Here is a 15,248-nt window from a genome sequence, read left to right on the forward strand (position 1 = left end):
CTGTAACTTTGTAAACAAGTAAGCCCCCTTTATAAAGCCAGTCCTTTTCTGGTGTTTTGCAAAACTGCAGCATTAGAAAACCAGAACACAGAAGAAGGAATTCTTGTGGGAAGAAAGTGAGGGATGTAGAATTGTGAAATGCAATAAGGAGCCATGTGTTGCTTCACACAATCAAAGGCAGTAAGTATAAATTACCAGCAGATAAAGGAAAAAAATCACATCATTCTTTTAACATCATTGTTTTTAACATGCAGGGGATTGGAGTATGCCTAAAGACAGCAGATTTACTTTTTTCCTTGGTAAAACTTGTGTAGGTCTTAGTTTCCAGTTGGTGGGATAATAATTTTGAAACGTATTAAAGGAAAACTCTTTACATTAGGCAGGACATGTGAAAAAGAGTTCAGACACACCACAGATACAACCCTGGGCAAACTTAGCTTAGTGTTCTTAAGAAAATTCCCAATCCTAGGATTAGGACTTAAACTACATGAATTTCTCCCTGGAGAAGTGTATTTCATTTAGTTTGATATGTCTACTTATTCAGGACCCATATTATGACATGTAGAATAATGAAACAGGAGAAAGATATACTAATTAGCTTTTATAAGTGGTCTTATAGGATCAGTTCCTAAAGGATTATTTCAGCAATGGCACATTTCCTCTGTTTCTTAGGCTTCATTCTTCTCCATACTACATGAGGTGGTTTGAATGTATTATGTCCTCCAAAACGCCATGTTCCTTGATGCAATCTTGTGGGGCCAGTTGTGTTAGTGTTGATTAGATTTTGGAACCTATTGATTGAGTGTTTCCATGGAGATGTGACTCAATCAACTGTGGGCAAGACTTTGATTGGATAATTTCCATGGAGGTGTTACCCGCCCATTTAGGGTGGGTCGCAATTAAATCATTGGAGCCATATAAATGAGCTGACAGACAGAGGGAACTCAGAGCAACTGAGAGTGACATCTTGAAGAGGAGCTGCAGCTAAGAGAGGACAAAATGCTCCAAGAGCAACATTTTGGAGAAAGCCATTTTGAAATGCAACCTAGGAGCAAGTGGATGCCAGCCATGTGCCCTCTGAGCTAACAGAGGTTTTCCAGATGCCAATGGCCATCCTTCAGTGAAGGTACCCTGTTACTGATGCCTTACCTTGGACACTTTATGGCCTTAAGACTATAGCTGTGTGACTAAATAAACCCCCTTTATAAAAGCCAATCCATTTCTCATGTTTTGCAAAATGGCAGCAGTAGCAAACTGGAACACTACATTATGAAAATTTTATAAGAATGATTTTGCTTATCCAAGCATCTTTGTAGAGGATTTTTCTTATGGTGTCTTTTCAGATGTTTGAGTTCTGATTTTCATAAACTTTTCCCATAATAATATCAAGGAATTGGGTTAAGGGAATGTGGCAGCCCAAGGGTTGGGAACTTCTAACCCCCCTCCAAATCCCCATGCCCACCCCACATGCCCTAGGGTAAAGGGTAGAACCTTGAGTACCCAGTGACCTGCATGACCAGCACACAGACATTGAAGGTCATTGAGCCTAAGCACTGTCAGTAATCAATTTTCATGAGACTCACCTGGGGCTTCTTTGGAACCAAATCTCAGAAGGCTCTGCTGAACCATATAAAGCACTCCTTTTCCTCTTGTTTGCGAAGATCATTGACTTCCATTTCCAAACCAGCTGCCATTAAGAAAAATCCTCCTAAAAGTAAGTCCCTAATTAAAACTCATGGGTAACTTTTTTTAAAAATTCAATTTTATTGAGATATATTCACATACCATACAGTCATTCCCAGTGTACAATCAATTGTTCACAGCTTTTTTGCCTGATGTTTTCTTTGGTCTTAGGGTTGAGTTGGGCTGGAGTAGGAAATTACTCTTAAAAGACCATTTTTTTTTCCAGAAACAGCAAGTGTGTACAGAATAATTGCAATCTGAGGATTAGCAGGAGAGTTAACCAAGGTAAAACTTGAATTCCAATCCTTACCCTAGAGAAAAAAAGTAAGAAAGTTTTTTTGTCTAATGGAAGTGTATTTGATGGTATTTATGTATGTGGGAATGTGTTTGTGAGGGAAGAAGGCATAATACAGAAATCTTTCTAGACTAGTACACACAAATAATTTATAGTGGGAAAAAGTAGAGCCCCAACAATTATAAAAGCAAAAAAAAAACAAAAAAAAAACTGTGACTATTTTTCTTGGGAAGAAGAAATAATATATGGATTACAAGCATGACTGGGTCATTTAGATTGAGTTGACAAATGGAAGTAGGGCCCTGTACAAGGTGCCCCTTAGCAGTAGAGAGATATGAAAATAAATACACTTGGTTCGGTTCTTCCTGGCAGAGTAGTGGGAAGATATGTCCCTAAAATCTTATGAATGTGTCATTTTATATTACACTGGTAAAGAATACAAGCCTTTAAGACATTGCCTCATTTGTAACCTGGCCCTGCTCTTTATCAGTAGTGTGACTAGAGCAAGTTTTTTAACCTTCTGTGCTTTAGTTTTCTCATCTTTAAATTGGTGATAATAGTAATGCTTACTTCATAATTTTTTGTGTGTGGGTGTGTATGGATAAAAGAGTAAGTACATACAAAAAAGCTTAGACTAAGGCTTGACACTTAATAAACATTGAATGTTAGTTGATGTTGATAGTAGTAAAGTCCTACTGAATGCTATGCAAATTTCTTATTTCTATGGCACAAGTAAAAATATCTACTGATTCAAGATAATACACTGATGGATTGTATGGTATGTAAATAAAACTTAAAAAAAATAGTATATGGAACATATGTTGCTTTCTTCCCATCTTCTACTCCATGTTCCTGGAAATGATAGACAATTGACAAAAAAAGATGGTAGAGGGGCTAACAGTAAAGAGGGGGAGTAGAAGACTTGTGCAGAAGATAGGAATGGATCAAGAAAAAATGATCCACATATTTTGGAACCAGGATACCAGGAATAAAAGGAGGCCTTGGAGCTACTGATGACATGAGTGTTTGAGGTACCATAGTAGGGATAACCAGGAAGGTTTATTCATCTCTACCCCTATTCTACCTTGAGGAACATGACAAGCCACAGAAGTGTTTGACCCCAGCAGCAAGTGTGGTCACTTGGTTCAGAGAGGCATGAAAATGCATCAGTGACTGGGAGCCCCCAAGCTGAAAAGACTAACTACTATGAAGTTACCCAATATTATATTTCACTCCTCACCCACAAGTAGCAAAGGATCCATCATTCATAGTAAAGAGACCTCTAATACACACGAGCACATAACCAAGAGTCAACAAACATTTGAGAAGAGTGAACAAAGTGAGAAACATTAAGCTTAGCACTAACAGTAGAACCCCTCCCCCCCCCAAAAAAATAACAAAGTTAACAGCAAGCAAAGAAGGCCTCAGAAAAAATGTAATTAACACTCTCAAAGATATATGGGAGAGGATATTGCAAAAAAAAAATTAACTAAAGATCTTAGAAATTTAAAATTTGGTCATTGACATAACAATTTAAGTCAGACTAAATCCAGAATAGAATAGACAACAGCTGAGAGAAAGTAAGTGAGCTGAAAGATTAAGTCCAAAAATTCCCCCCACAATGCCATAAAAAAGATAAAAAGATGGAAAATATGAAAGAAACGTCAAATGGCACGGAAGATAGATTCAGATGTTCCAAAATGCATCCAGTAGGAATTTGAGGAGAGAACAGAGAAGATTTAAGAGATTAAACACAGGCCTACTGAATAAGTTTTGTTGATTGTGCACTGCCCAGCTTCAAGGAGCACCATTTAAATTGCAATTTTTGTGAACTGTCTCCCCTACAGTTGTGCAGTATACAACCTAAGTGGACATACATGCTGGTCCTGAGGAAATAAAGGAGTAAGAGGAGAAAGTTTCACAGGATCTAAATACATACACAACACATACTTGCATCCTCAGTATGCAAGTATTTAATTCAAAGTCCCATTAAATGCTAAACAGGATGAATTAAAAGGACCCTTACCTAGAGACATAGCGATAAAATTTCAGAACACAAGAGTTGAGGAGAAAAATTCTAAAATCACTCAGAAAAAATGCTTGAAGAATGGGAGCCAAATTTATACCAGACTTCTCATTAAGGCAATACTTGATCTAAAAATAAATTGAAGCAATATTTTAAAAAATATAGAGAAGGAACTTTTGAAACTAAATTTCTATATCCAATCAAACTGTCATTTAAGTGTTGATGATTCTTCAGACTCTCTCTGAAAGAATTACTAGAGTTGTATTCCAGCAAGAATAAAAAAAGACTCTAAGGGTAAAATGTGGCATACCAGAAGCAAAGGTGGCATGTACCTGGTAAAACATATTGCTCAGTCTAAGTAAATTTAGATTCTAGAAAATTAAAAAGAAAACCTGGAATTCAAGTTCCAAATGAAGTCAACATGGATTACCAAGGCAGATAGCAAGAATGGAGAGAAGGAAAAACAAGCTAAAAGTAAGAGTTATGTTATATTCAAGAGGAGGATATAGATACGATTAACAGTTGTTAGAAAAATGTAAGTTGAAATATACATATAGTATAAATATATATATATAGTATAAAGCACTAGATGAGGGATATTTCATATTCATAAAATCAACAATCCATTAAAGAGTGATCATGAATTGTTTGTGCTTACCACCAACACACATGTACATGTACTCACACAAGAATTTTTAATAAAGCAACAATCATAGTAATGACTTTAATACCCCCTTCTCAAGAATTTACAGATCAAGTCGACTAACACTTATTGAGGATATTGAGGATTTCAAGAACATGATTAACAAGATTAATCATAACTATATTTATTTCTATACCATCTTGTATCAAAAATAGAGTTACATTATTTTCAAGTTCACATGGAACACTGACAGAAACTGACCATATGTGAGATGGCAAATGAAATCTCAGCAAGTGTTGAAAACATTGAAACCATACAGAACATGTTCACTGATCATAATGCAATAAGATAACTAAAATACTCCCCTTAATCTATACTCTTAGGGCTAAAGGGGATATCAAAAATATATATATATACTCTTTAGAAATAAAGAAGAGCACTATATATTAAACCTATATAAAGTGGTCAAAGGAAAATTCACAGCTTTAAAATATATTTATGAGAAAATAAGAACTATTGAAAATAATGAATTAAGCTTTTAACTAAAAAGCAAATAAAGGAGTTACAACAAAACCTAAGGAAAGTAGAAGGAATAAATCAGCATGAAAGCAGAAATCAATGGAATAGATTATACCTACCCATCCCACAAATGTAGAATTAATCAATAAAACTAAAGGCTCTTCCTTCAAAAAGAAAATTAGACTTAATTAGTAAGTTAAAATTGAAGAGAAAAAGCAAACAAAAAATACCAGCAACACTAGATATCAAGGATATTAAAAAGATGTATATTTTGATACAAATATATTTGCAAATGTAGAAAAATGTTTAATTTTCCATACAAATTACCAAACTTGCTCCAAGAAAAGTAGAATACCTGAGTAAAAAATATAGAAGAAATTGAAAAGGTAGTTAAAAGTTCTACACTTAAAAACAGGATTAGGTCCAAACAGTTTTACCAAACATTGAGAGAAGAGACAATATTTATGTTATATAAATTGATCAAGATAATGGAAAAAAATGAAAAGCCACCCAACTAATATTATGGGGCAGTGACAGCAACAGATATTAAGATTAAGTGAAATAATCCATGTAAGGCAAATCAAAGTGATTGATACATAAAACAAACAATACAGATTATTGGAATAAGAAATTGCAATTCAAGGAGTAATTAGTGTAGGGTTAAAATTTGAATTCTTGTTTGTTTTATATATATAGTATAAAGCACTAGAAGAGGGATATTTCATATTCATAAAATCAGCAATCCATTAAAGAATGATCATGAATTGTTTGCACTTACCAGACACACATGTACATGTATTCACACAAATTTGTTTTGTGAAATGACAAACTTGTTTGTTTTGCCCAAAACCTGTGAAATTTCAGGAAATGAATGAAAGTTGGAAATTTATTATTTTCCAAAATAAATATGGTTTTTGCAAGCCTACTGTAAATGCTTATTTCTTCTTTTCAAGGCCTTTTTCTGCCCTTCCAGAAAAATGAGTGCTGTTTAATGGAGATCACACCATTGTTTCCTCAAAATCAAATTATCTTCTCAGAGAACTACACATTTGGGGAATTTATCTTCAATTTATTTCTCAGAATGCCTAAACCAATTATTTCTCATCTTTCATAGAGATTTTCTTTCACCATCAACTAACATCATGTTTGGGAATCTTTTCCTTTAGCATATTCTCCCTCTCCACAATTTATTCTTTCTATCCTCTGCTATGCTTAGTATGATACGGAGATGATAGGTGAAGGCAGGAAGATGAGATTCTTATCCTATGGGGGTTTTGACCCCATATTTAAAAACAAACCAAGAAATGGGGAATAAAGGGAGACTGGCAGCAAACATTTTACTGCAGTGTACATTAACGAAGTCTATACCTAAAAGACCTAAAATTTTCAACTTACTGGCATTTTGTTTGTTTTTTTTCCTCTCCCTTTGGTTTGTTTTTTGTTTTGATGTCTTTCCCTTGCAAAGCTTAATATACAGTTCTGTGCCAGTTTGGATGTATTATGTCCCCCAAAATGACATGTTCTATAATGCAATCTAGTGGGGGCAGACATATTAGTGTTGGAATCCTTTGATTGAGTGTTTCCATTGAGCTGTGACTCAATCAACTGTGAGTGAAACATTTGATTGACTCATTTCCATGGAGATATGGACCCTGCCCATTCAGGGTGGGTCTTAATTTAATCACTGGAGTCCTAAAAAAGAGTTCACAAACAGAAGGACCTCAGAGCAGCTGCAGCTTAGAGAGACATTTTGGAGATGGCTGTTGAAAGCAGACTTTGGCTGACACTTGGGAGGTAAGAGTCCAGAGTTTGTTCCGGAGAAGCTAAAAGAGGACAAAACATCCCAAGAGCAACATTTTGAAGAACACACAGGAGCTGATAGAGGAGTGGAACACAACCTGGGATCAGCAGACATGAGCCACATGCCTTCCCAGCTACCAGAGGTTTTCTGGGTGCCGTTGGCCTTCCTTCGATGAAGGTATACTCCTGTTGATGCCTTAATTTGGACATTTTCATGGCCTTCGGACTGTAAATTTGTAACCAAATAAACCCCCTTTATAAAAGCCAATCCATTTCTGGTATTTTGCATAAGCAGCATTGACAATCTGGAACAAGTTCTCTTAGGGTCTTTCAGTTTTTATACTATTATACCTATGAAACCGGTAATAATCATGTCTTAAGATTCTAACAATATTATTTACAACTCACAAAACTGAAGAACCTAGGAATAAATCTAACAAAGATGAACAAGAGCTTTAGAGAGTAATTTCTAACACTGTTGAGAGACGTAAATCAATAAACAGCATTATGCCATCCATAATCATGGACTGGAAAAATCAACATTGTAATGATGTCAGTTTCCCTCTCAAAGATCTACAGATTCAGTATAATCTCACTCCAGATTCAATAGGCCTCTCAGGAGCACTTGACATAGTCGATCACCTTCTTTCTTGAGACACTTTATTCTGTTTTCCTCCTACCTCTCTGGCTACTCTTCAGTAACCTTTGCTGTGGCCTATTCTGCTCAACCTCTAAAATTTTCCATGCCCAGGTCTCAGCTGTGGACTCTTCTGCTTTCCTATCTGTACTTTCCCCTGACATTTTCTCTTCTAGTCCCATTGCTTTGAGTGTCACATATATATGATGATTTTCAAATTCTTATTTCTAGTCTAGGTTTCTTCCCTGGGCTTGACTCATATCCATTGCTTCTTCAACAGTTACATTTGGATGTTTAATAGGAATCTTAATATGTAACTTATATTAAATATAAATATAAAACTTTTGCTTTTTGCTTCCTCTCTCTCCCTGCTCCACCAACTTGCTCCTTCCCAGCTCAAAGGAACCAATCTATTGCTCAGGCTCCAATCTAGAAGTTGTTCCTGATTCCTTCCTTTCCCACATTCCCAACTTCTAATGAATCAATAAATCTTGTTGGCACTTCCTACAAAATATATTCCAAATGTGACCACTTCTCAACAGCTCCACTGGTATCATGCTAGTCCAAGCTACCTGGATTTCACTGTTGTCCCCCTATAGACCCTGGGGTCCACTTCTGAGCCTGGTAATAGTGAAGATTGTCAAATCCACCAAACCCATCTCAGCCAGCTACCAGTTATATTTCCATTCTCTCTGGTTCGAAGGCCTGGAATCACGTGGTCTCTGCCTTGACATCTCCTGGGGGAAACTTCATAAATCCAGAAGGCATTGGGTTTGTCCCTACTGAGTGTGGGAGCCCCAACTGGTTGGTCCACTTTGGGGATTTCCTCTTAGGCTAGGAACTTCTGGGTGATTCCAAATAGGCCTGGACTCTTGTAGGAGAAGCTCCTGTGTTTCTTAAATGAGTTTAAGACTCTCCCTACCGAGTCTGGAATATAAGAAATGACCCCAAACTGACCCACCCTCCTCCCAGCCAGTTGCCTGTTCTCCTTATCTGTCCACTCTGGGACACTGTTCTCAGGCCTGTACTCTCTGAAGATCATAGGACAGACCTGAACCTTCGCAAGTGTAGTTCCCGTAGATCCACAGGCCCAGGGGACTGCCCTTGCAGAGTCTGTGAGTGAAGCGAAACCTTCTCTTCCCCCAACCGTCAAAACCGACCCGCCCTCCTCCTTGCCACCTGCACGTCTTGCCCCATCAGATCCCTGCAGGGGCCTTATTCTGAGTTCTGAAAATACTTAATTTATCTGGGATAGGACAGGCCCTCTGGGCGAAGATCTGTGGCTCCAGAAGGCATTTGGGGCAGCCCTTGAAGAGCCCGTGGGCTCTCTGCCCGCCCAGCTGCAGGTTCGGCCGGCCCGGGGTCCTTCAAGACTGATGACACAACCAGCAGAGAAGGCGGGAGGGGGAAAGGGAAAGGGGGGTAGTCTGCGCTTTCTGGGAGACCTGCGGCCGTCAGTCACTCTGCACCCGTTCCCTCCCTGCTGCCGCCGCCGCCGTCTGCCGCGGTTTTTTTGAGGTCTCGAGGCCGAGAAACTGGGGCGCCGGCTCGGAGCCGGGCGTTCCTGGTTTGCCTGCGATTTCCTATTTATCATGTCCGCGGAGATCCGGCTCCGGCGCTCACTTCCGCATATACTCGTCGCGGCCCGGCAGCTCCTGTGCGGCAGCAGCGAGGGCTACAACGTGCACAGATGGCCAATTGCTAGCGGGTCGCCCCCACTAATCCTGTGCTGGCTGGGAGAGGTTCAGCTCCATAGTTTGGGGAGGCCGCGGGCCAGCCGACACACCAGTTCCGACGATGCTGACTCGCCCCACTCGAGAGCCCCATTCTCACACCTGCCGGCTCTAGGAAAGCAAGTCATTTCTCAATGGGTTTTGTGGAAAGTTAAGAAAAAGCACCCGTCGGCTTCCGCGTTTGCTCAGTTCTCGCGCACCAGCGGCAGGCGATGGCCGCAATGTGCACAGGAAGCCACCGGGTGGCGCCAGCGGTGCGCGACCGAATATGTTCCGAGGACAACGCCACTTCCGGGTCCCGGTAGCTCCCGCGTGTTCTTTCCTCGGAGGGCGGTGCTCGCCACTAGTAACTATGGAACTGAAGAAAGTATTAATGACCGTGATTAAGTACATTATTTACAATAAAATCTATTAACTCATCCCAGTTAGGAGCAGAGAAATGATTGATGAGTGGCCGCAAGCAAAAGATGTGCTACCAAGTAAAAGTATGAGCGTGCAGTTACAGTATCGAATACATTTTCGGCAAGAATTAATGGAAAAAAATTCTTCTAAATTGTTCAAGAACATGTAAAACACCTACTTAGATTCAGTACATTCTTTTTACTTGAAGATGTAGTGTTCTGTCAAAAGAACTTTTCATCTTTTTAAAATCGTGCAACTGAGAAACAGACTGCTCTGGGTCAAATGAGACACTCATGAGCTCTTTACCATTATTGAGAATGGTAAAAATGCAGAGACTGCTCTTCGAAGCCAATAGTATTTCCCAGTATGTATCTCGAATATTCTTTGTGATAGTATTCATGCTGTTTACACAGTATTTCCAGTTTCTTGCCATATGCTTACAGTTTGATTTTACATCCTCTCTGTGGTTTTGAGGAGTCATGTAACTAGTTCTGATGAACGAGTTGTAAGTGGAAGTGATTGTGCCACTTCTGGGCTGGAACATTTTATTCCTGGTTTGAAATCTTCCAGAATCCTCTCCACAGTGACACAACAACTGGAAGTATTCCAAGTATTGATGCCTTCAGTTTTCTCAGCTGACCCTAATATAGTGTGAATTAATAATAAACCTTTGTTGTTTTAAGGTTTTAAGATTTTGCACTTCTTTGTCACCTTGCCAAAAACCTAGCCTGTACTGATCAGCCTAATTACACATGAATGGATCAGGTATAGAGCTGTGCATAAATTTGTTGTCTGGATAAAATAAGGCATGGTTGTAAATATTTCTTACTTACACTCTCTTTGCCCTGGTCTCATGGGACTCTCCCTCAAGACCCAAGCATTCTTTGATAATAGAGTAAAGAAGAGGCAAGATCATGGAATGAAAACTATCATCAGTTCTGGCCTACCACTCTACAATATACTAGAATTCAAAAAATGTCGACATGAGCTAAAATATTCATTTCTAATAACCTTGCTTTACTCCTTATGCCAATAATTACAGGATAGGGAAAGACACAAAAACTTACCTCTGGTTTATAATGCCTTTGTCTCTTTGTACCATGATTTGGAATGGGTGAGAGATATGCCTTTCTTTGTTAAACTGGGAGAAGGGTGAGTGAGAGCAAGTAGGTGGAAAAGGAGAATGAGCATCAAATATTTACACCAGGCATGTTGTCACGCAGATCAATATTATGAAACAGAATGTATGGAAACTACACTGTCTTTGATTCCCTTAAAGTATCATGGTGGTGACTATGTAGACATGAATCCTCTATGATCCTTGTATCACCATTATTAAGCGAATACTGTTGACCTATTTCTTGGTTTCTACCAGTAAAATGGGCAGACTTGCTTTTCTCTTCTAAAGCTAAATAATGAAATCCCATATCCTGACCTTAAAATTGCAAGTCTTCACAAAAGTACAACCAGAAAAAGAGATGTTCCCTTACAAATAGAGAAAGAGAGAGCATTTTGCATTATAAACCAGCTCGAACGTCATTTTATAAAGTTAAACTAAGAGCATTCATAGGAATACCAAAGTTGTTCTCTGCTACAAAGTGGAGCTGTGTGTACTTGGTTTTTACTGTCACCAATTTGTTCTGTTTTCTGTAGAGAGTGTGTTCCCTAGAAGTGTTATTTGAAAATAAGACTCCAAAGGTTTATAAAACTCCAAAGGCTTTGTACATTGCTGCTGTGGCATTCAAAACTGGCTTTTGTTGGGCCCTCTGGAGGAGATGCTGAGACAGAGTTTAGGGTGGAAGATGATTAGAAATGAACACATTTGAAAGAAAGAGTGAGGAAGCAGAACTGGGCAGAGAAAGAAATCTGATTGCAATGTAGACCTGACAAAGCCTTGACCAAACTTGTGGGGAGCTCTGGAGCAAATATTGCTCATAAGAATGTCCTGCTTTGGGCTGACATGGCCTGCTTTGTACAAGATGCAGATTGCTCCTGGAATGGTGTGACTTTGGGGGAGGGGTCTAAGGCAGACCCTGAAGAGCTAACAGCTGGAGGATGTCCTTTCTTGAAGGGGATTTAGGCAGCATGTCTCCATGTCTATCGCGTCCACCCCTTATGCCATCTGGATCCACTTCTCCATATATATATATATTTATAGTCCATAGTTTACATTAGAGTGTTTTTTTTTCCATTATACCACCCTTTTATTAATAGGATGTTACATTAGTGTGTTACATTTGTTATTAGTGTGTTACATTTGTTATAATTAATGAAAGAATATTTTTATAATTGTTCTGTAATTTATAATAGGGTTCACTGTTATACACTCCTATATTTTATCTTTTAATTTTTATTCTAACATATATATAACCTAGAATTTCCCCTTTTAATCACACTCAAATATATAATTCAGTGCTGCTAATTACACTTACAATGTTGTGCTACCATCACAACCATCCATTTCCAAAACTTTACACTCAACCCAAATAGAAATTCTGCTCAAATTAAGCATTAACTCTTCATTCCCTGCCCCCAGCCCCGGCCCTGGTAACCTATATTTTAGATTCTAACTCTATGAATTTGCTTATTCTAATTATTTCCTATCGGTGAGATCATACAATATTTGTCCTTTTGTGTCTGGCTTATTTCACTCAACATAATGTCTTCAACATAATGTCATATTATCCAAGACTTCATTCCTTTCTAATGCTGAATACATTCCATTGTATGTATATAACACGTTTGGTTTACTCATTCATTGGTTGCTTCCGTCTTTTGGCAATTGTGAATAATGCTGCTATGAACATCAATGTGCAAATATCTTTTTGAGTCCCTGTTTTCAATTCTTTTGGGTATATACCTATAGAGGGATTGTCGGGTCATATGGTAATTCTATACTTAGATTTCTGAGGAATTGCCAAACTATCTTCCACAGCAGCTGCGCCATTTTACATTCCTACCAGCAATGAATGGGTTTAGTTTGCTGTTCTTTTTCTAGTTCCTCCAGGTGTGCAGTTAGGTCTTTGATTTTAGCTGTTTCTTCTTCTTTTTTTAATGTAAGCATTTAGGACTATAGATTTCCTTCTCAATATTGCCATCACTGCATCCCCTAAGTTTTGATAGTGCTGTGTTCTCGTTTTCATTCATCTCAAGATATTTACTGATTTCCTTTGTAATGTCTTCTTGGATCCACTGATTAAGAATGTATTATTTGACTTCCATATATCTTTGGGTTTGCCAGTTCTCTGCCAGTTATTCATTTACAGCTTCATTCCATTATGGTCAAAGAAGACGCTTTGTATAATTTTAAATTTATTAAGACTTGTTTTGTGTCCCAACATGTGGTCTATCCTGGAGAATGATCCATGTGAACTTGAGAAGAATGTATATCCTGCTGTTTGGGGGTGCAATGTTCTGTCTGTTAGGTCTAGTTCATTTATCATGTTATTCAAATTCTTGGTTTCCTTATTGGTCTTCTGTCTAGATATTCTATCTATTGATGAGAGTAGTGTATTGAAGTCTCCAACTGTTATTGTAGAGGTGTCTCTCTCTTCAGTTTTGCTAGTGTTTGCCTCATGTATTTTGGGGCACTGTGTTTAGGTGATGAATATTTATTATTGTTATTTCTTCTTGCTGGATTGACCTTTTTATTAATGTAGTGTCCTTGTTTATCTTGTGATGTCTTTGAACCAAATGTCTATATTATCTGATTTTAGTATAGCTACCCCAGCTTTTATATGGTTGCTCTTTGCATGGAACATCTTTCTCCATCCTTTCATTTTCAATCTATTTGTGTCTTTAGGTCTAAGGTGAGTCTCTTGTAAACAACAGATAGTAGGATCATGCTTTTTTATCCATTCTGCCAATCTATGTCTTTTGATTGGGGAATTTAATCCATTAATATTGTGTTATTACTCTAAAGGAAGTACTTCCTTCAGCCATTTTGTCCTTTAGTTTTTATATGACATATCTTTTCTTTTGTCTCTCTTTTCCATTATTGCAGCTCCCTTTTCTGTATAGTTGAACTTTTGTAATGTATATGACTGATCCATGTCTCATTTCTGTTTCTGTTTATTTTTAAAATAGTTTGTGGTTCTCTGGGGTTTTTATTATACAACTTACATCTATAAGCTACTAATTTGAAAAGATACCAGTTTCACTTCAATAGCATACAGGTTTTCTGCTCCCATTTCCCTCTGTTAACCCTCTTTATGTTGTTTTTTCCCCCACGTTACCTTTTTCTATTTTGCACATCCATTATCGGGAAATATGCTTTTTTCTTGTTCAATTGTATTCTGACTCTTACAGGAATTACAGAGTAGAGTTGTATATTGAGGATACAGTACTACTGGTGTTTGTTTGTTTGTTTTTTGTAGATGAAACAATTTTAGGTTTTATTGAACTGAAAGCAATGGAATAAAATTACAAAAGCTTCCTTTTGTGCTTGGCTATTCTCTTTGTGCTGCAGAAAACAATATCTGAAAGTTGGCTTCTCCCACTGACCAAACAGAAATATCTAGGACTCTCTGTTGGGTTTTGCATTTATCCTTTTAGTTACCTCTACTGGAGACCTTCATTTCTTCGTATACTCGAAGCCACTCTGCCCTATCTTTTCCTTTCAACCTGCAGAACTCCCTATAGTAATTCGTGTAGATCAGACATTTTGTTGACAAACTCTCTCAGTTTCTGTTTATGTGTGAATATTTTAAACTCTCCCTCATTTTTGAAGAACATTTTTGCTGGATAAAGAATTTGGGACTGGCAATTTTTCACTTTCAGTATCTTAAATATATCATACCACTGCCTTCTTGCCTCCATGGTTTCTGATAAGAAATCGGCATTTGGTCTTCATATGTGACAAATCACTTTTCTCATGCTACTTTCAGAATTCTCTCTTTATCTTTAGCATTTGACATTCTGATTAGTTTGCATCTTGGAGTAGGTCTATTAGGGTTTATTCTGTTTGGAGTACATTGTGTTTCTTGGACATGTGTATTAGTTAGGGTTCTCTAGGGAAACAGAATCAAGGAGAGGTGTCTCTGATTATCAAATTGTAAAAGTGACTCACGCAACTGTGGATATGCACGAGTCCAAATTCTGTAGTGCCATCAACAAACTGTCAACTCCAAGGAAGATGTCCGATGAACTCCTCAGGAAATGAACCGGCAACTTCGACGAACTCCTCAGGAAATGCTTCACTGGGCAGCCAAAGAAGAAGTGAAGGTCCTCTATCTGTCTTGCTTATAAGTCTTCAGTTGGATTAAATCCAGCCAATTGCATTCTCTCATTGTGGAAGGCACGCCCTTTGGTGAGTCATCAGACACAGCTGCAGTCAATTGACTGATGATTTAATAAACCAGCCTGTTGGTTTATTAACCAGCCTCAAACATCCTCACAGCAATTGTTAGGCCAGTGTTTGCTTGACCAGACAGCTGGGTCACCTGGCCAAGTTGACACATGAACCTAACCATCACAGACATGTATATTTATGTCTTTATAAAAGTTGAGAA

The 15,248-nt window shown here is 38.1% G+C and overlaps 1 protein-coding gene across 1 annotated transcript in view; it reads left to right on the forward strand.

Annotated features, from left to right (window-relative positions):
* Positions 1-15,248, forward strand: part of LOC119526752 (histone H2B type 2-F) — a 52,506-nt gene that overhangs the window by 12,404 nt on the left and 24,854 nt on the right. The gene's annotated exons all lie outside the window — the stretch shown is intronic.

This window comes from Choloepus didactylus, chromosome 2 (genome assembly GCF_015220235.1).
Source record: "Choloepus didactylus isolate mChoDid1 chromosome 2, mChoDid1.pri, whole genome shotgun sequence".
Taxonomy (NCBI): domain Eukaryota; kingdom Metazoa; phylum Chordata; class Mammalia; order Pilosa; family Megalonychidae; genus Choloepus; species Choloepus didactylus.